The sequence below is a fragment of the Parus major genome, chromosome 3 (genome assembly GCF_001522545.3).
Source record: "Parus major isolate Abel chromosome 3, Parus_major1.1, whole genome shotgun sequence".
NCBI lineage: Eukaryota > Metazoa > Chordata > Aves > Passeriformes > Paridae > Parus > Parus major.
Genome location: NC_031770.1, coordinates 44,755,551 through 44,777,912, shown reverse-complemented (window position 1 = coordinate 44,777,912; position 22,362 = coordinate 44,755,551). Strand labels below are relative to the sequence as shown.

At 37.3% G+C, this 22,362-nt stretch overlaps 1 protein-coding gene across 6 annotated transcripts in view; it reads right to left on the bottom strand.

Annotated features, from left to right (window-relative positions):
- The window catches only part of RYR2 (ryanodine receptor 2), a 378,942-nt gene that overhangs the window by 333,181 nt on the left and 23,399 nt on the right, over nt 1-22,362 (bottom strand). The gene's annotated exons all lie outside the window — the stretch shown is intronic.

Below are 22,362 nucleotides of genomic sequence, written 5' to 3'. Positions count from 1 at the left end.
TTAACTGGCTGAGAAGAGCTCTTATCAGATGTATCCAACATTCTGAGAGTAATTTCTTGTTTTGCTGTTGTCCTGGAGTCTGTCCTAAAGGCTCACTCTAATGTAACTCCTGGAGAGCAATACAGCAGAAGAATAGTTCTGGGAGGAAGAGTAAGGACCTCTACATTGTAAAACTGGAAAATCACCAGATTATATAAGTCATTCACATTCTTATATAAGCTTAAGTAACCAGCTGTTAACAAAAGTGATTTGAAAGTGACACAAAACAAACATGAAAAAGTACTCCTATCTTCAAACTTGACAGCATATCTGTTTAAATAAGGTAATAATCTTAGATAACTACATCCTTATAAATAGCTCAGACACATAATCTTGACAATACAATCTGTGTAGTCCATATATAATGCATCACATCACTCATCTGACCTGTAAAAGAATACACAACATAATGCTTACTCTTGATTTAACCTCATATAGTCAAAAGAAGTTCGTGGAGACCACCACTGTGTTTCTTTCTTTTCACTTTTTTGCCTTTAAAATGAGTTGAAAGCTGTCAGCATTTTGTCAGTAATAAACTATCAGGACAAGCTAATTTATATATCTACATCTGAAAGAGTAGCATAATACTTTAATAAATGTAGCAAATCCTTTGCCAACAACTGTCACTTCATTATTATTATTATTATTACTTACAGAAAGGTCACTCTTCATGAGTGAGAAGCAAAACAGGTAATAAACAGGAACCTCCAAAAATCAATTCATCAAATTCTATTGAAGACACACAGGTCCTTACACCTAAGGGTAAAGGATTGAAAACCAACATTCTTCTTCAATAGGTCCCTTTCTGACATTTTCCATATACACAGACATGTGTACATACACATCCTTATAATGTATGGAATTTCTTCAAGAACTTGACAGCATCCATTAGGAGCCATGACACACTATGCTGTTTTTCCCGCCCTATTACCTGGTAAGAAACAAAGTTGCTATGAATTCTGCATTATATTTTCTTTTTTCAGACTTTCAACATTGGGTTAAGAGGGGAAAAAACGCAGCTGGGGAGGTCAAAGAAAAGGCCAGGCCTAAATGGTGCTTATTTGCTGAGGGGTTGTCACTGTCTTCCGTGAAAGTTCGGGGATTTTTTTCCTAGAGATGCTAAAGCAAATCAGGCAAGGCATTCAAGAACAGAATTTTAAAAATAAAAAAAAAAAATAAAAATTTAAAAAAAAAAAAAAGGAAGAAAAGACATCACCACATTACTTAAAGCTGTGGATTTGGTTTGGACTGCATATACCAGTCAGTCTGGTATATAATATAATAACTTGTTGAAAGTAATCAATATATTACAGCAGTCAGAGACAGATGTATACGGTCATTTTTATAGAGGTTTGTGAGTCCATGCTGTGACAGCTGAGGATGGGCTGCTTCCCAGGCTGCCCTGAGGAAAGTTGTGTCATTTTGGGCCTCCACGTGTCCATGTGAAGTTTGTCCTGCCCACAGTACAGCCTCTCAACCAACTACAAATGCATGAACACTATGTCCATAGCACAGAGATACAGTTAAAGAAGTGCAAAGTACAGATTATATAGAGATTTCCTAAAGAACACAAGATTAGAGAAAGAACATCCCGCTTCCTCTACAGAGCTTACGGCAAAGAGTTTTTCATTAGGTTTGCATACTAAGCAAATCAACTATGTCCCTACTAAACGAGGGAGTGCAATCAAGACATGAATCAGAGAATGGTTTGCATATCTTGCATCCTTCCAATATGTTGTTACTCTTGCCACTGTTGGAGGCAATGCCAGAGTGTGGGAAACAGTAAAGGTAAGAAGACTTTCAGCAGCTGTGAAAACAGGCCTCAGAAAAGAAAAAGCAGAGAACTTATAGCTGGCTGCAGCTGCAAAGCCTGAAAGTTAAGAAGATATAATAATACAATATGAAAGGACATGAACAATAGTTGAGTTTTTAGGCTTGGCTAAGATAGACCTTAAGGCTGCAGAGAAATATGCTTACCAAGATAGTAGAAAGTTTTAATCTAAATCAGAGAGTATTGTGTATTGTTAATAGAAAGCAAAGAAGCAAGTGTTGTTTGAAGCAGGTGTGTGTGTGCTTTTAGTGACTGGCTAGAACAATTGTCTGTAAGCTTTAGCAATATGCTTTTAAAAACTTCTAAAATGTTCGGTAACAAAGAGATCTCTGGCTGCTCATGGCAGACGTGAGCTTGTGCCATTCCTGTGTCTGTAACTGAGACTGGTGCCCAAATAAAAGCTCATGACACATCACACAGCAGTCCCATCCCATTTGCAAAAAAATTAACCTCCGACACCAGAGCAGAGTCACAACTCACAAGTTTGGAAGAGCCTGTACTAGCTTAGCTATTTCAGCTTGCTAAAGTTCACTTTAAATGTTGGCACAACAGTGAGTCACTTGTCACCAACTGAAAAGCATGGATCATAGCCATCTAAGAATGATCCACCCATTATTTCCTCAGTAGTTTGGAAGAAAAAAAAACAAATAGGAATCTTATACAAAAACTACAGGATGATAAGCAAAGTACTCTGGATAACCCTTTTGATTCTCTCCAGTAAAATAACAATCTGAGCCTTTGTATCCATCCTTGCTTCTATCATCACCAACATCATCTAAGAATATCAACCAACATATTAAGGTCTTCTTTTACCATAGGTCTCTTTTGCTCTTCATCTCTGTATCCAGGAGCAGCATGAAGTCCTACTTCTCTGAGAATCAGAAACCATCTTCTAATTTCAGGCTAAGCATATTCAGGGTCAGTTTAATCCCTTTGGTTTTAGTGCCAACATTGTCTTTAAGATCAACTAATTTTTATTCCTCCCTGATGTTTATATCCTCAGCATTTTTAAATCCCACAATCTAAATCCTAGACTAAACAAGGCAAGCTCCCCTCAGTCAATTTTCTCTTTGTTATAACCATCCCATAGTCAAATTTCACAGTTCTTGAACAAAAGGGGCAAGAACAGTTAAAATCATAGAACAGCTCTCATCAGTGATTTAATACAACAGTATGAATATTATTTTCTACTGGAAATACCTTTTGTGACATATCCCATATTTGCATTTCCCTTCCTTATAACTACATTCCATTACTGGTTCATACTGAGTCCCATAAATTAGGCGATTTACATGCCTTGTGCTGGCTTTGCAAAAAATAAAACATCCAATTTGAAATATTTCTTCTGTGTTTAACTGCATGTGCAAGTGTGTGAATGTAGTCCTAGATTTATTCTTGTTATTTTTATCATTACTAGAAAAAAAAGGATGCAATTTTCTCTGCATATACAGAACAGTATATCTCCCCACTTCCATAAGTACTTCTATTTCCTCCAACTATGAAACTTTCAACTGTGCAACACCATTTACACTCTGGTCTGGAGTTAAAAGAAAATAATTAGAGCTATCATATTAAGTACACTGATAAATTGAGTATCACTGGAAGCACAGTTAAGAAATGGCCTGATCAACTAGCAAGAAATTTAAGACTAAAAGTTTAGAACAGAACCATTTGGAGAGAAAATACAGACTTCTAGTCTACAAATAAAGTAATTCTGCATGACCAGCAAGCCTTCTGCTTCCTTCCCATAGCTCACCACCAACACTGCTTCCAGTAACTTTTCTCCAGAAGAAAAGCCTTCAGCTGTCTTGTAGAATGTATTCACCCTTCCAGTTTTGGGAGAGTAAGAATAAGAACAGCCTTTAAGACTTTGGGAGGCAAAGGCAGACTCAGGAAAGCTACTTTACATCCAAACATTCAGCTAGCCTAACAAATAAATTATGCTAAAAACTGCACCTTTAACTTGTACATTCCACGCAACTCCTTCAACATTTTGCCAATAATTCATGAATGCAAACAACAACATTGCTTGACCTCACAGTGTTTTAAAGCAGTTGTAAAAATTAATAGGCTATCACAGGCCAACCATGCCCATGCCAAGACAAATCTCCCTGGGTGGGTGCCAGGGCCCAGGAGCAGCGGGAGATCCCCATGAGGGGTGTGCCTCTAGGTCTGGTAGCAAAGGCTTACCCCACCTCCCAGCCCCAGACATTGGGCACCCGGCCAAAGTCAGTCGAAAGCCAAGCTGGGATGTGGGCCACCAGTGGCTCAGCATGGCCAGTGGCTGGGCAGAGCAGGGCTGTGGATAGCTGGAGACTGACCCTGCTGCAGTGCTGCTGGGGGGGACTGACACAGGGTCCCAGTACATGGGTAGGATGGGAGGGGAGCCCTGAGGGGCTGTGCAGGGACAGCAATGTCTGAGAGTGCCCACAGGGTCCTTACAGTGTAGACAGGCATAAATGAACAGGTTTGTGGTGGGACATTTTCATTAAGCTAAACTATTCCTGATCTTCTCTTCTTCGTGAGGCAGAACTCTTTGTTTCGGCAGAGTTGCTTTCTCTCTAATTTAGTTTCTCTTTCCCATTCAAATGGCTCCTATGCAACACTGGCTGTGGAATCACTGAAGGATCATTCACTCTCATAGCATGGAGTTTCTTTATCCTTTTCATCCATTTCTTCGCAGGAGAGAAAGACCTTCCACCTTACTGTCTTTCTCCTATGCTCTAATCTTATCCTCTAAAGCCTTCCTCACTTACTGTCCTGGAATAGCTTCCTCCAACTTTTGTTTTCCAATCTCTGTTCACTTTCTTTATCTTCCTATTGCTTCCTTTTTACACCTGCACCTCATCCAAAGAATTTTCCTTTTCTCCAGTCTTAACATTTTCCTACTCTTCTCAGCCTACTCTGCTCCTCATCTCGGCCTCACCAATAATCTTCATCATGCTTTTTGTATCTCTTTTTCCTCATACTTTACTATTCACTGACAATGTCTTGCATTACAACGGTATCCAAAATTCAGGGACTATAAAGAAAAGAGAGAAAGAAGTTTGGATGTCTGGTCTTCTAATTCTTTTATTCCCTGTCTGCAATGAGAGTCAGAGAGAAGGAGAATGAAAAATAAGTTCCTCAACTATGATTCTAAATTGATTAGACCACTAAATTTTTTAATTATTTAAGTTAATTCATCTGCATAGTTTGTATTTTGTTTTTAAAAGGTTTTAAAGGACAAGAATCACAAAAGAATTTCATTAAGAAAGTGATCAACTGTCCCTGCCAAAATTTGAAACTAAAGGATTTTGAAATTTAGAAGAAACTACATCAAATTAAGCAAATGCCAAAGACAGAAATCTCAACAACATAAGTTCCTTTTTCTCACCATTACACTATTTTTATTATGTTATGCCTCCATACATAATCTAGTCACCTTCTACCCATGTAGATCCTCAGAACTGACCTCTTCCCCCACTCTTAACACTGCAATTAATGAGTAAAGGCCACTGTATAGGTACATGCATTTCCATCACAGTCTTCTAATTTTTCTGAGATATTCAGTAAGTTCTCTCATGCTGGGCAATAATTAATTTCTCAAACACTATAGATTTTACTAATGATAGATTGATGCTACACTATTCTCTCTCTGGATCTTCTCACCACACTGTCACAGACATCCAGCAGAGGAGGGGAAGTGGAGCTCAGTAGAACAGTCCCTGCAGCAGGGCAAGCTTTAAATAAGGACAAGAAAACCCAGCCAAGAGGTTGGCTGCTTCTTTCTCCCAAAGTTTTTGCTGCCTTCTCAGAGAATTTAGGACATACTTCACTAGGTACCATACAAGCAGCAGCATAAGCACTGTCCCAGGCATGACCTGTTTGCTACAGCATTCACTGCATTCACAGTAGTTGTGTGCTGAGGGGCTTTAATTCAAGCTCCATTTGATTACTGAATGCAAATATTGCCAAGGGGATACTTCTCCCATTATATTTTAAAGGGACCAATCCAGGGCTCTCTTTTATTCAAGGAGTAATTTCATAATCTTCAAATGACCTCACAGCTTTACAGCTTCACCTGACACACTTTTTTCAAGTGCAATGGGACACTGCACTGAGCTTGTCGTCTCCTAATATTCCACAGCGAACTTAAGCAAGTTCTGTCAGGAAGATACAGCAATTCTGGTGCAACTCTTACAAAGATCTTGGAAATCATTGTAGTCTGGGGGGAGAAAGATACTAGTGAGTCCCATGCTCAATGACTAAGGACTGAACTCCTTCTAATTTTTAATACAAACATCCCTCTCATAATGGTGACAAACTACAAATCCTAATTTGCAAATTACAGCACAGATGCTATGTAAGTGTATTTCTGTTAAAGTTTTCTAACACATGTACAGAAGGTATGTTATGGAGAATGTTAGAATTTTTCAAAGATACAGAAGCCATGAATGCCAATTTTCCTACAGCTCATTCTTTAGAGAAAAGGGAGTAAAGGCATAATATATTCTGATTAGATTATATTACAATTTTTAATACGAAGACCCTTCTTTGAAGGATTTTGGACACAATCCACTAAGCTTCCAGAGGTAGGCTCTGTACAAATCAATCTTCTCTCATTTTCAAGTTCTTTTCCATTTAGTTGTACTGATTTTCTGAGTGTCAAGACTGTGGCTAAAGCCGAGCAAAGGCTAAGAACTCCACACTAAGAACTTCACATTCATCTGCACATCAGCATCACTCTTGATTTCAGCAGAGCTCCTGAATACTGGAAATTAAAGAGAAGCTGGGGTTTCTAGTGAAGGTAGAGAGTTACTGGAAGTATTTTTATGGGAGACAATCCTCAACTAGGCTGGCAAGGAGCCTTGCCTTTCCTAGCAGGAATGCAGCAAGATGAAAGATGCTGACAGAACTTGACAATATAGCTGCACAGAGAGACATCAATTAATTTAGTCCTATTTCAAAGAGGGGTGCAATGCAGCTATGCCATCATCTAGTCTTTCTGTTTGAAATGGAAATCAGGTCGTTTTGAAAGAAAAATAATATTAAAGTGGTCCAAAGAACACAATTCTGGTCAAGCTCTGTGCTTGATTCTCTTTTCAGCTCTAGAATATTTGGGTCACAGAAGGGCTGTCCCTGCTCAAGAGAACAGTGCCTGTGGTACAATAATACCAAGAAATAAAGTCTTGGAAGATGTGTTAAAAAAGGAGAGAGTGAATATGATGATTCCTCCACCACATTAGGATATTTAAGACAAGTAAGCTTAGGAAATTTAAGAAATAAATAGATGCCACATTTATGAGGCAGATATACATGAACCTACCATACACTGTGCAGAATATCAAACTGTTTAACTGAAGGAGCACTTTAACTAATAAGTATAAACATCTCTGTCATGATTTCTCATTCCAGAAATACCACATATCTTACTCTATTAGATGATTTTGCCTTTTTCAAAAGCAAAAACGTTTCTTGGACATTCTTAGGCTTCAGAGACCTATATATATGTATAATGAATGTCAGAGTGAAATATTGCTTTCAAGTTACAGTGTTCTTCCATACATCTCTTAAGTCAACATGGAGGGAACAGAAACAGCTAGTTTCATGTTTAATTAATAAAAGAGAGAAGATTCTGGTTTTAGACTTACAATTTAGCTAGAAATATTTGATTGTAGTCAGCTGAATGCAAATTCAACATGTCTGAGTATGATAAAGAAGGACAAGGCCCTCTGGCAAATGAAATTGCTTTAATCAAGTCTCTAGTCTAGTAACAGATGCAATTATTAATATATACAATTATGCACTTCCACCAGCAAGGTTTTTAGGCAATACAAAGTTTTTACACTAAACTAAGACAGAGAAAATAATTCAAAAACCCATCCCAAACAAACAGCTTCCAGAAAACTTTGAATAAAAGCAGAATAATCCATGTGAACACAAGTTACATAGAATAAGCCTTCACAGACACAGATAAAAGAAGAAATAATTTTAACCTCCATATAGCCATAGGAGAGCACGTTTACTGTCACGACTTCTTTTCCATTTCGAAATGCCTACAAGGACTGAGTAGCTTTTTCGACAAAATGAGCCTTTGAATGAGCTGCCTAGGGAGCTGGTGGAGTCACCATCCTTGGAGATGTTCAAGGTAAAACTGGACGTGGCGCATCAGTGCCAGGGTCCAACTGACACAGAAGTGTTCAGTCAGAGGCTAGCTTTTGATCATCTCAGAGGTCATTTCCAACCTAAGTGATTCTCTGAAAAAGCTTCACAAAACTCCACCACTCCAATGGCTTAGCATGTCCCAGAGCTGCACAAAGGCCACATAGTTCTCCCCTGTTACCACTAATTGTAGCTCTTCTGCCACTGGTTTCATGCAGGCTCCACTTTCCATTTCTACTGCCAGTCTGGCCAGGAAACACAATTCCAGGGGAATCATGCTGACACAACCATCAAATAAATCCTACCATTAAGTTCAATCTATACTTTTCTAATTAAAGAGAAATACAGATCTATCAAGAGCATTATAAAGCAGTGGAATGGCTGCTGCACTGCAGATGAGAGCATGCTACTCACCTTGAATTTACAGAAGCCAAGTTATGAAACATTCCTTAGTCCAATCATGTAGCCCAGTGCTCCAAGGTTACCTCATGATTATATATAAATGAAATAAATCAGTGAGATTTTTAAATAAAAATATTACCTATCAGTTTAAAATTAGTCAATAAAAATGAAAGAAATTGTCTTAAACTCTATACCTCCTACCAGTTTCTTACTAAAAGGACTGTAATCAAGATCTGAATTACTGTGTCTGGAAAACAAAACAACTCATTCTTGTTTGTATCTCAGTGATACATATCTTGTATAAAACTTAGTGACCCTAATGTATGTATCTTAGCGACAAAATTCTTGTATCACCAAGAGATACTTTATGATTTAGAGTAAATTTGTGAATACTTAAATACTGCTTTTGGACTTACTGTAACAGCAATGACAGTCTTGAAAAACAAACCAAATAAATCCCACCAACACATTCAGCAAGATACTTAAAACAATCAGAACCTTTCTTGGTATTTCTCCTAGCTCATCATTAGTTGCTCTGAATCCTAACACCCTGTTATCTTGACCAAAGTTCAGTTCAGCACTCAGATGGTGCTCCTCTAGAAACTGAGATAAACTGTAGCATGTCTGCTATTTGTGAGCCTGGAAATTCTCTAGAACCACTTACTATTTTTAAACACATTCTTTAGATGGAACATACTGGCATGCTGTCATTTTTTCCCCAATGAAAGGCAGCATCCAACACATTCTGACTGTCATGAACTCATGTGAATTGTTTCTTTGTGACAAAGCCATCATGAAACATAGCACATATATTGCTGGGTTATACACAGCTCGCAGTGCAAGTCTCAGGAGAAAGACTGAACAAATCCAGTACAGTGAATACTTGGGAGAAAAACTAATGAGAACTTGAATAGCTCCTGAAGAGATTCAAAAACAAACAGCATTCATTCTTGTCTATAGCTTCTTCATAGGTATTTAGATAATTGAGTGATTCATAATCCATTATCTCCTACAGTATGAATACTCAGGTTGCAGACCCTGCCGATTTGAAGAAAAGTAATTACACTAATTAGATTAACCCTAAAGAACTCATGGAAAAACAAACATTAAAAGATGAACTGCATGAGCTTGTTCAGAGCTCTGCCAAGGTACAGTAACACAGGCCAACTGGCCAAACAGGAATTCTGGTGGCCACTGCTGTCCAGTAGCAGGTTTCAGGCCTGGATTCAGACCACACTTGACAGAGGGCACTCAGCACTTGGCCACAGCATCTGGTGTTACACCTAGCAGATCCTCTTCAATTCACGCTGCCAGCTAGCATCTCCTCCGAGTTCAGCTTCCTCAGCTTTAATTCAGCTCACTCTCATCCACACACCAGTCTCATCCAACACTCAGCAATTTTACTGACTGGTCTGGCTGCACCACAGTGTCATGAGGGCTGCATTCCATCTGCTTCACAAACTTCTCACCAGCACCACACATACACACACTAGGAGTGGATGGTACGAGCTTGTAAAGATCGACACAAGATTTACAGTACTCCTCCTCACCTATGACAACCTGAACACAAAGGTAGCAGTGAGGTAGTGGATTTGAGATACTGAACTTGCGTCTCACTGGGATTTGCAGCCCTACACAGTCAGAGCTCTGTTTGAAGGAAAACACCTGAAGACATAGTCTTTGCCTCTCTGAAAAGCTATCTTCTAATTCTGGAGTTCCTTGAAATAGTTTACTGTAATCAAAGAAAAAACAAAAATTTGAATATTTCAAAATGAGATGCTGGCATTTCTCAGTTTGGGAAAAAGGTACCTGCTGGTGCCTGTCCCTATCCTCCCAAATATTACTAGGAAAACATCAGTCTCATATTACAAGTCTGTCTGACTTAAATATTTTAATCACTCCCGAAATTATATAAAACCCTGCATTCTGCTTCAAGCTTACCTGCCCATAATTTAACCTGCTCGGTGATAAGATTATTTCTTATCACCTCCTAAAAGTGATAAGATTATTTTACTTATCAAAAGCAGTGTTGCATGAAGACATTTAGTGTTGTCTTGTCTCTGACTGTTATTATCTTTATTGAAACATGATATAAAGAAGGGAATGAACTCTGAAAATAATCCATATATAATTTTATGATGGGATTTGAAAAAACATAATGCCCAGATAGTGACTTATTATTATTTTGACCTAAGGCTGGATGAAGTAATGCATCACCGAAAATATAACTGCATCCACAGTAGTTTTCTAGGCTTTTACGTGACTTCAGGAGCTAATAGAATCCAACTGGTTTTATCTCTATAATGCCATTTGAACAGATGCAAACTGCAAGAAACAAAAATTTGCAGAACCAGTCAGTTAATAGCTTTATTCTATTAAGAAAGAGTAGAGCTCTCATTAGCCTGACATTGTTTTTTGTTCTGAAAGAAATGAGCAGTATAATTTGGATGTAATCACACTGGAATCATTTCAGCATTTCTCATCTAATTTTTTATCCCTATTGTACAACAGCCATTAAGAGTGTAAATGCATTAACATTTACCTTTTGCAAATCAGCAAGCAGCTCTCTCTCTCAAAACAGAGCTGTCTTTTCACAGAATCATATAGAATTATTATTATTATTATTACATCTACTCAAGAAGTGCACCCTGGATTCAAGCATCTACCTTAGCTCTACCAGGCCTTGAGTAAGATTCTAAGTGGGTCTTCAGAACCAAAAACCAAAGTTCAGATGGAAAGCATCCACTAAAATAATAAATAAATAAATAAATTTCTATTTTACTTGGACAGATCCACATGCAAAGAGTGCTGTTTAAGTTAATTGTTCTTCATGTTCACTGCTGTCTCTGCTATGCCCTTTCCTCTCTATCAGACAGGAATGCTGGACAGATTAAATCATTTCAAATCCCAGAAAGGACAACTAACTCTTAACTGCCATCAGGAATTTCACTAGATTAACACTGCAGAGATCTGCAGTCTGTTCCATCAAATATTCAGCAAATCAAAGCTTCCAAAGGCCTTACCCTGCAGCACTTCCATTTATTTTTATTTTTTTTTACTCATGGGTATCCATCTGTCAAAGCTCTCCCACTCCGTTTTTTTTTTGCTACATTTTCTCGTTGGACATTTAGAAAAAAATTCACCTGTGGCCAAATTGTCTCATTTCTTTTAATCCTCAATGCCTGCAAAACTGCAGAAAAATAAAGCTATTCTATTGCATATCAAATTCTGTACCACAGTTTTGTCAACGCACTACTGGAATTTAAATGGCAAGTGAAGACTTAATAAAGAATAATAGAGTTATTTATCTGATTTTTAAATATAGTTTTAGCAAGAGACTGAATGTATGATGTAAGAAAATGCTAGAACAGCCCTTCTTAATATTTGAGTACTGGAATTAGTTCTTTCTGATAATTATGTTACTCCACAATTATCTTGACACAAGCCTCCGATAAAATCCTCATATAAGCAGATGCTCACATGAGAACAATCAAGTGTTTTTTACATACTGGGTGGGTTCATCAATACAAAGATAATCCTATATTAGTATGTGCATACACTCTATAATTCTATTTTAGTGGTAAATTTTAAAATGTTATTGATACTGTTGGAAATGTATTCATACAATAGGAGAAATCTTCTCTGAAGACCCCATAAAAAGAGATGATGTTAAGTCTTCATGTCCAGTGCTAAAGTCAACAGAAACTGTATAGATGTACTGTATCACTTTATTAATTACATTTTCCTCATTAAATAAGTAGATAAGAACATACAAAATAATGTTTCTATTCAATTAATTGTGGAGACATGGCAGCTCTTAGCATGATTGATATTAATTTGAGGCTTCCATTCCATTTTTTCAACTCTATTCACACTCCTGATATTTACTTTCAAGTGGCATGCAATTTTTGACTAACCGACTCCAAAAACTAATACGATGCAATGGGTGAGAAAATTTTTTAAGGAAGTAAATTGTAGTTTATTGTTGTCAAAATTAGTAGATTCAAGATTGACTTTCATTGCACTACGATAATAAATATTTTAATTAATCACCAAAATCAGAGCAATCTAATAAATTCTAATATTTTGATGTTTTGCAGATTAAAAAGCTGTACCTACACTCAGCTACACCTTCCAAATGATTTTATGAACAAGTGAAGTTTTGCTCATTTCTACCAATAAAATTCTTACATGACAGCCTCATTTGGATACTGATTTGATTCCATCCTGCTGCGCAGATTTGGAAGTTATGTGGGAGAACTTGGGATGAAAACTTAATGTCCTCCAGGTGAAGCAGAATACAGGCAAGTAACATACCAGAATATAATGGCTGGTTCGATTTCACACTCAGCACCCACTGTGAGACACATCTGTGCTTCTGCTGTCAATGCACATTTATTATATACTATGTATTTCCTCCTTATTACTGAAAGCAGCAGCATTTCTCTTCCTTCCTACCCTTTTCTGAAACAGAGGAAATCGATACAAGTAAATGAAGTTGTTAATCAGGTTTTGTAAGGAATATTACCCTTCAGAATTTCCAGCAGTGACCAATTCCGTTAGTTTGCCCCAAGACCTACAAAATGAACTATGGAAAGGAAAAGGTATCATATGATAATTACGAGTGAGCAGAGTCCTGACAAAACCATGTATCAGAGATAAAATGGATACATGGTAGGATGGCTGGAAGAAAACCCACTCATGTTTCTACATCAAATGATTGTAAGCAATATCATTTCAAAGAGCCACAGATACCAATTATGCCACTTTCTTTCTCACTCTGTAATAAACTTTGAAAAATTTTCATTTTGGCAAAATATTTATTCCTAAGGAAAAAAGCCATTCTTTCTACTGTGAAAATCTCAGAATCATTTTTTTAAAGCAGGAAACACTTAACATCCAGTTTATTGTTTAAAGTTTGCAACCATTTTTGGGTGCAATGCTGAAGACTACTGTCTTTTTTTAGACTTAAATCTCTTGGAAAAAAAAGTCCAAACCTGATTTATTTTGTTGAAATCAGTATCCAAGAAACACAAAAGAACCGTAATAATGAGAAGTCTGTCTTATTGTCTTAGTGGTATGTTCTCTACTCAGTCATTCTAAACCTGAAAACATAATATTGTCTAGGAAAAACATACTAGAACAACTATTTCCTACATTCCTGAAAAAATTCTGGAAGGGATGGTATGTGAAGTAGTACTAATCCTAACCATCTTAGGTCTAAGATAGAATTCAAATTCTAGCTTCATGAAATAAAACACACAATCACCTACTTGGTTTTTACTCCAGCAGCACAGAAATTAAGTGAAGCAAAAAACATCTGAAAACTGAGTTTACAAAAACAACACCAGCTTGTTTAAGTGCCCAGTCTTGCAAGAAGCCCTGCAGACCTTTTCTCTGCTAGCAATGAAGGAGCTTCTCTCCTTCAGTCCAGGTACCAGCTGGACTCAAACCCAGGACAGAAACAGGTGGTAAATAAAGGGACTTGCTACTTTTAACAGGAGCATGAGTTAGTGTCTAGCAGCTGAAAGTGCTAAAGAACAGATGAAGAGTTTAGAATCCAGTTCACTCCATAAACCCCTATCAGACTTCACAGAAAGGAAGCTTTGCTTTTACAACTTCTTCAGGGTTGACCAGAAGAAAAACAACACAAAAACACCTTCTGAAAAAGTTAGATATCAATTTATTCAAAAGCTACTTAATTTAAATAGGTTTTTTCCCATTATTTATTGGGGAAAGAAGCCTATCACACCTATCCATCTAATCAATCATTTGACCATTCTTAACTGTAGCTTACTCTGTGTAAACTAAGTTTTTCTAGTTCTGCTCTATTTTTAAATCCTCCTTACTTTTAATACCTTTAATCCATTTAATTCTGTCTAAAATGTGAATTGCATGCTCTAAAGATCAATAACTAGACTTCTTTTTCCCCATTGCTTTTAAGTGAATCACCTAGCACAAAGGGGGCCCACACTTTCAGTGAGGTTCCCAGTAGTTACCATATTAGAGAGAGTAATTTTCTCTACATTCCAGATGGCAAGTATCCCAACGACTGCCAGAGTCCTTTTAACCAGCACACCAGGGTGAATGTAATGATGCTCTTGGGAAAGATTTCCTGTAAAATGTTGAGAAGTTGGCAGATGGGACAGAAGATTTTAAGACTAACTTTTTTACATGAGTCAATTTGGACGAATTAGAGATGCTATGAAAGCAAGATCTCTGGAGAATTTCTAAAGATCTCCTCCAAGAGAAGCCAGAGTAGCCAGGAGTTGTTTTTTTTTTGGGGGGGGGGGGAGCGGAATTTGAAATAAAAATGGAATCTATAAATTTCCTAGTTGGCCTTGGGATTTTTCTTCCTCACCTGGTACTGCTTTGGGGTAAACAGAACAACAATTTTTAAATTTGAGTCATTTATCTTAAGGAGGAAGGTTTACCTTAAGGCGGAAGACCTAAGCTAATTGTATAAAAAGAATCCCCTAAGACTCACAGTTTAACCTATCAATCTATCATTAAGCATAAATGTTTCTACAATGCACAACATTAAGTGCCTAAACTAAAATTTCTGGAATAGAAAACAGAGAAACTGTTCTGAAAAACACCTATTTCTTAGGCAGTCATGTAAAAAAAACCAAAAACCACACCATGGAACAAAGAGGTAAATTCTTCAATTCCATCCCATTTACTCCGCTTCCCTTTACACAAATCTGGTTCACATGTTCCAGAAAACAAAGACCTAAAACAGACAATGCAGAGAGGCCCTACCAAAAGGCTTGAAGAGTTCACCTTCTATTTTTTCACACTTAAAATCTCACTTGGCACGTACTATAGATTTGAATCCATCTCTAAAGGTCTTTGCTCCATAAATCAGTACATGTACTGGTTCATATGTCCATTAGTTTTTAATCCAAATCTGTGTTAGAAATAAAATTGGTTCTTTTATTTATGTTGGTAATGCTACATATAACAAAATATGTAACAAAATGCTTCAAAATATCCATTTTATTCACCCATTGTACCATTTCTTAGAAAACATTAGAGCAAAGTCTGTCTTTGAAAATGGCAGGGGGTTCACATATTAATTTGCAGCAAATATTTAACGCTTAATTAGTAAAAAAACCCAGCACAATTAAAAAATGCAAACAAGTTTTATTTTCTCTGACACAGCACAGGCATAACCTATTGGAATTTGCACTTTCTGTGAGGGCTATAAGCCTAACTGCTGGATCCATGCCAGGTAATAATACTAGGAAATAATGGACAACTTAATCCACATTTTTCTAATAGCAGGAATGGGAAAGATGAGGCACACTTTCATATACCAGATGTAAGCAAGTGTAGCTACTTGCATTAGAAGAGATAGAAATCTTGAATCTGTTATCCTGTAGCCTGTAATATGTAATTTACACTTGTGCTAAATAAGCAGAAAACACTCCACCTATTCGGCGTTTACTTTCTGCTATGCTAATGCCTCCAGCAAGGTGAAAGGGAATGAAGGAAATTTTAACAAGTCAATCTTCAATCTCACATTGCTAAATATACATGGAGATGCCATCCCTGTAGGTATCTTTATTTCTGAGTTAAATCAAGCTACTGTGCATTTTATATTTCACCCATGATAAAGAAAATTATGTAGAACCTGCCTTCAATTGAAAACATAACTTAAAGATGCATGAAGAAAAAGACTGCAGATAAGGCAGCAAGGAGGAAAACACCAGACCAATGCACTAGCACTGAATTAAGTGAAGGGAAAGGGAAAAGAGCTTCTAATCTTATTCAGGAAGCACAGACTTCTCAGAGGGCCAAGCTGTGCATAATAGCTGTAACTGCTCCAATGGACCACTCTGTATGTGTACAATTACCGTAGCATTAGACAATTCCCTCTGGATTTTCTGCAATTAGTACCACTGCATCCTTTCATCCTTTCTCTCACACAGATATGGACTACAAAGCAGTTGTTAATTAATTTTTTGATCAAATATCTTTCCCCCCCCCCAGAATGAAGGATGTTCAACAGATTGTTTTGCTTCTGGTGTTCAGTACATGGCCCAATATCTTGCCACCTTTACTGCACACCACTTCATTCCATCCACCAGGGTATTTCATATTTCATACTCATACCCTGCCAGGCAGACAGCACTCCAGCACTCACAGCTTCACAAGCACTGCAGAATCCCGTGATGCTGCCCTGAAAACTACTTCTGATCTTGTTTTCATAGTTTGAGATACTTTCACAGGAAAGTACTGTAAACATAAATGTTGACACGTTCCTTCTAAGCAACATCTTTGATGGAGATTTCACATGACCAGTGTGATTGGGAAGGTGGTAACTTAGTTATCCAATCCCTGGTCATTGTCAAGAATCTGTAAATGTTGGAGACAGAAAATAAAGTTATTTCTTTTCCTGTCATACTATTGAGATGTGCCCGTATCAATCATTCCGTGTCCTTTAGCGACACCATGCAGAAGACCTCCAAGGTAAAATGTCATCGCCTTAATTTGCAAAGAGGGAAAACCAACTGAATGTAAAAATGACCAGTTATTTTGGAGTGTCCAACATTCATTTCCTGGGAGCAGCGCTTTCAGAATACTTACGATTGAATAACAATTTACATTTTCCAAGCACATCCCATAGCAGATTGTGTTGCACCTGTGAGCACTCAGCACTTCTCCAACACAGATCCAGGTATTTTGTATCACATAATCAAGAAAATACCACCATCCGTGAAAGTTGGTCCAGCAGTGCTCAGCATTACACAGAAGGGGTGGAAGAGCAGCAGCTCTAGCTACAGATCCCTGATGGTGCACAGTTTTGAAATTTCCACTGTTCAAGCCAGGCCTCCACTCAGAGCAAACACTCAAGCTCTTGGACATCCTAAAGACAGCTAGGATTTAAGATGTTAGACACAATCCGGTACAATCCGAATTTGAAAAGGCAAATAATAAAGCCTAAATTTCCAAGCTGAAGAGACTTTATCCAAATTTTTGGATTTATGAAAAAAGACTAGCAATAAATTTAATTTACCAAGCAGGCTGTGAGTTGGTCTGATGGCAAAGCACACCACTGGATTTTGTTTCTGTAAAAGCAAAATATATAAATGTAGCTCCTGCTATCAGAGATGTGAAATTTAAATTACAAATCTGCTGTGTATTTTCATTCTAAGGGGAAACGGGGGAAATAAAAAACACCAAAACAAAATATTCACTTACAAATTTTTACACACACTAACACGTTTTTTAAAATAATCTGATTATAACTCAAGCTATTCTAACACTGACAGAAGAACCTAAAAGACAAATTTTAATAGCTTCCAGGCAGGCTTCACAGACATGCAGACAGAAAGTCAAGTTTATCAGTATCCCTGTTCATGCACTCACTGATGGTTTAAAAACTGAAGAAAAATCACCATTTTGTGCAGGATGGGAACACTGAATTTTTCTTGTTTACACTGTGGGTTTGGGACAGCTGAGGACTGACAAATAGAAATTTACAGCTTTGGAAGTAGTGGGTTTTAAGGCAGAGAGAACTCAAATCAATATTGCTACACTTGAATTTCGTGGTGTCTTAGCAAACACAGCATGCTCAAGTACTACAGAGGGCAGATTCAGACAACACAGTCTAAATGTTGCTATTCTTCCTACAGAGGTCACAACAGAGAACGTCAATAAACTGTTCAAATAGATTCAGAGGCCTGAAATTGAATATCTGAAAATCTTCCTTTCCAATTAATAGACTTGTCAAATTGAGGACATACAATCAAAAGGTAAGTGCTCATCTGGCAGCCCTTAATGATAGTTGGTCAAGAATTAATAAATTTATTTTCATTTTATTATTCTTCATTTCTTACAGCCAGGTATCAGTAAGACAAAACCTAATAAACACCTAACACCTAATTAAATGGATAATAGTTTTCATTATAAAAAGAACAATAATTCTCTCAAAGCGCCACTGAAGCCCTCAGTGACACCCATGCTAATTTATGCAGAGTACTTCAGGGAAATTTGATAGACCTAAAATTAAGTCAAACTTCAGAATCAAAACTGAACAGTATCAACCCATGCTGCAGTTTATCTGCTTCTTCTGTTCTTGTCTTTGGGGGGGCTCAAAACAGGAAAATCCCTTTCTCAGAACAGAGTATATTCCAACATCACACCCCACAATAATGCCTGGAACCAAGGCAAAGCCAGCCTAGGGCTTGGAAAGCAATCTTGGTTTAATATCTGTTGACAGGAGGAGAAAAAACACCACCCTCATTTATGTAAACACCTGACCTGGACAAACCGTAATACAACTACACTGAAAACAAAGACCTGAAGGCAGAAGCCTGATTTTCATCCAGCCTGGGTGGGAATACACACCAAGCACATCCTTTGCTGAAACACACTGCAAAGAATGCTAAAAAGCACTGGCTTGTCACTTAAGCAAAGAAAGGCTCTTCCCAATGAAGAGACACGTCTTTGTCTCCCCAGAGAGAGGAAGCACATGATATAGAACATTTGAGTTCAGCCTAGAAGAGCTGCCTTAGCACAACAGCTGTTGACAACACAGGCAGCAAAGAAGAAATAACTTCAGGCACGGTGAAGACTCAGCATCATGACATACAGCAAAGGCATGCTCCAATAGCATTAACATTTTGTAAAATTTGAAGTAGCTTATGAATATACTATTGGTTTTAAGACATAAGAGTGAGAATTTCTCTGCTACAATCTCTTTTGGAGGGTTTCACAAAATTTAAATCACTGCATTATTGATCCTGTCCGCAACTACAGAATGCTGTTGGCACTTTGATCTGAAGCCATACCATGTGCCCTGATCACAAGAGAAAATGAAAAGAAATTGAAACATTAATGATAAACCAAGCACAGAATAAGTACAAAGATGACTATGGCAAGGAGTACAATTTTTGAAAAGGTGCCTTTACACTACTATGATTTCAACCCATTTCTCCAGCCCTAGCCTAGTTTAATTCACTAATAAAAACTTGAATGCCATATTGATTTGCATGTTTTGAATCTCAACAATTTCACATGTGCATATGCATGCACCTATTTTTAAGTTTGTCCATGATGGCAAATTGCAGATGTACCCAGGCTCCACACACACTTTTTTTCCCAACTGAGACAAGCACTCAAGCACATCTGGGAGTTCCACACTGAGGTGAGCCATGTGAGATCACCATTATGTAAGCAATGGCAGAACCGCAGAAAACGAATCTCCAATGTGAATGGATTTATTAACTCATTCATGTAACAGAAGTCCTAAGGTCTAATAAGGTCTAAATATACAGTGCAAGACCAACTCTTTCTTGTAAACTCAATTAGTTTCTATCTGTGCACCTAAACATTGAAAACTGAACCAGTTTCCAGCCTTCCTGTGCTTCCCTCTGTTAGCAGGCACTGCTGGGGCACATTCTGCATGTCACCGCCGCATTGCCTTCAGGCTTGCTTGTGATATTACAAATCAAAATCAATACCACAGGCTATAACAGCAGCTGATTGATTGTTGCAGAGATCTGTAGGACAAATAACTAAATAAAATTTATTTAGTCATGCAACTTAAAAAAAAAAAACTACCTTTTGGGTTTTTTTTACTATGCTACATAACCTGAACTGTGTTGGCACATTCTGAGACCTGCAAAAATACTGTTGCACCCTACTCTTGAAAGATGACATGAATTTTTTAAGATGAAAGGCAGATAACGCATTTCTTCTGAAATACACAGATGATAATTTACTTATTCCAGATAAACAGAAAATGTAAACAACCTGAGAGATATAGATATGAGAGATATATATGTAAACAACAGGAGAGAAAAGAAACCCAAAATTATCCAATTTACTTCTCAGTAATTAAATATTTAAAAAAATTTAAAATAATACATCAGTGACCCTTATTTAAGAAAAATATTATAAGAGCAAATAAATGAGAAAAAAAATCATTGTATTTTGTGAGGAAATTGAAAAGTTAAGATAAACTATTACTGAATTATATAAGAAAACTGAAAAGTTAGTTAGCACAATAAAGAAATTATAGTGAAAAAAAAATGCTCCAAACCATAATTTAGAACTGGATCAAAAATAGAGATTGTTCAGAAGGACAAACTACTTCTACTACAAATTCTTGAGGTAGAAAAAATTTACTGAAAGCAGTTGAGATAAACATACAATAAAGAACATGGGAAATTATTGTGTCCATTTGAACATAATTTATGGTGAAGGCATTGCATGGAAAAACCAGCTCCACACAGAAATAAAATTAAACCTGAGAAAGGTAAAAATGAGACTGCTACTGTATCTCCCAGAAAGACTGCAAGCACCTACACCACTGTAGGTTATAAATGCCTTCTAAATTTATCTTTTGGTAATTAGACATCACTAGAGGACAAATTAGGGGTAAAAAGTCATAGGAAAAGAAAGCATTATTTTTAACTGTGAGGGTAAATAGCTACAGGAATAAATTGTCAAAGGAAATTACTAATTTGTAACAGAACATTATCTGCTTAGGGGTTTGGGCTTTGCTTTCAAAGAGATGTGACTTAGTTTAGCTGTTCTCCAGTGAACTTAAGAGTAGTCACTGAATATTCAACCTTAGACACAGGATGATCTATCACAGAAGAGTGGAATCCCTGGGCAAAACTTCTGCTTCTGAAAAGATGGGAAGTGAGACTAAAGAGCACCAGTTCCAACAACCACAGCTAAACCTATGTGGTGTCTCAATTCAAAGATGCTATGGCACTCTCAGAAAGAATGAAAAATAATCCCAAAAGACAATACAGGCAGTTTAGGGAGTGCAGACATGGATAACTATGCATAACCACTTTTAGACAGATCATCCATATTCAGGATTTGACTTAAAATAAAATGGTAGCTACAGCTGCCAGTAAAAACCAGCAAGAGCCTTCGGTGTCAGGCAGTTCAGAGACACCATTATCTCAGAGAAGGTAACACAGTTAAAGCAGCAGTGCAAAACTGTTTCTGCCCAAGGTATAAAACCCAAGTCTCACAGTCTTCTCCTTGAGCAACCCAGGGATTCTTAGCCCAGCTCTGAGCAGTATGTCAAAATCTGCCAGAGCTATTACATTTTTCTAGTATGTTGTGATTTAGGAATGGTTCTCCCCAATCCATTGTCCCCAAGACTAGGTTTTTACATAGCAACTGCCCCCCATTCATTCATGGAACACTCTTCCCTTGAGTTCAATAGAGGCAACAGAATACTTCATGGCTTCTTTGAGACGGAAAAGGAAGGGGAAAAAATAAAAAAAGACAAAAAGGGTTTGTGCTCCTTATGCAAGGAAAACTGCAAGGGAATACAGGGAGGTGTTTCAACAAAACAAACCTGTGGGCAAGTATACCAGCAGCAGCAAAAATCAAAAAAGCCAGAGGAGGATTTCTAGGGAAACTGACAGTGACTGCATTTGTTACAACACATTTCTGTTTGCTCACCCTAACACATGAACTACGTTATTTACTTTACAGACAAGCTATGGGAATGATTTCACATGGGAAAGTGTATTTTTTCTTTATTATTAAAAGCTACTTCCTCAAAATCACCCCTGCTCAGTAGTCACTTTGTCCCTGATCAAATGACACACCTCATTGTTTTCCACAGAAGCAGCAGCAGTTTAGTGCTGAATTCATTCCTATCCTCCTGAAAACTTGCCAAACCTTTAAATACTGCAGACGCCATTTGGGAATGAAGCATTTATTTCTTATCAACAGTTATTGTTTGAATGAAGCAATAATGTAAATGCATCATTCTCCCATTAGCCTAAGGATGTGAGAAGTCCATCTATAGGGGAGGAATGGTCCCTCAGGGACATATGCCTCCCATCTACAAAAATACACAGCCCAGTGGGTGAAAAAAACAAAACAAAACAAAACAAAACAAAACAAAAAAAAAAAAAAAAAAAAAAAAAAAAAAAAAAAAAAAAAAAAAAAAAAAAAAAAAA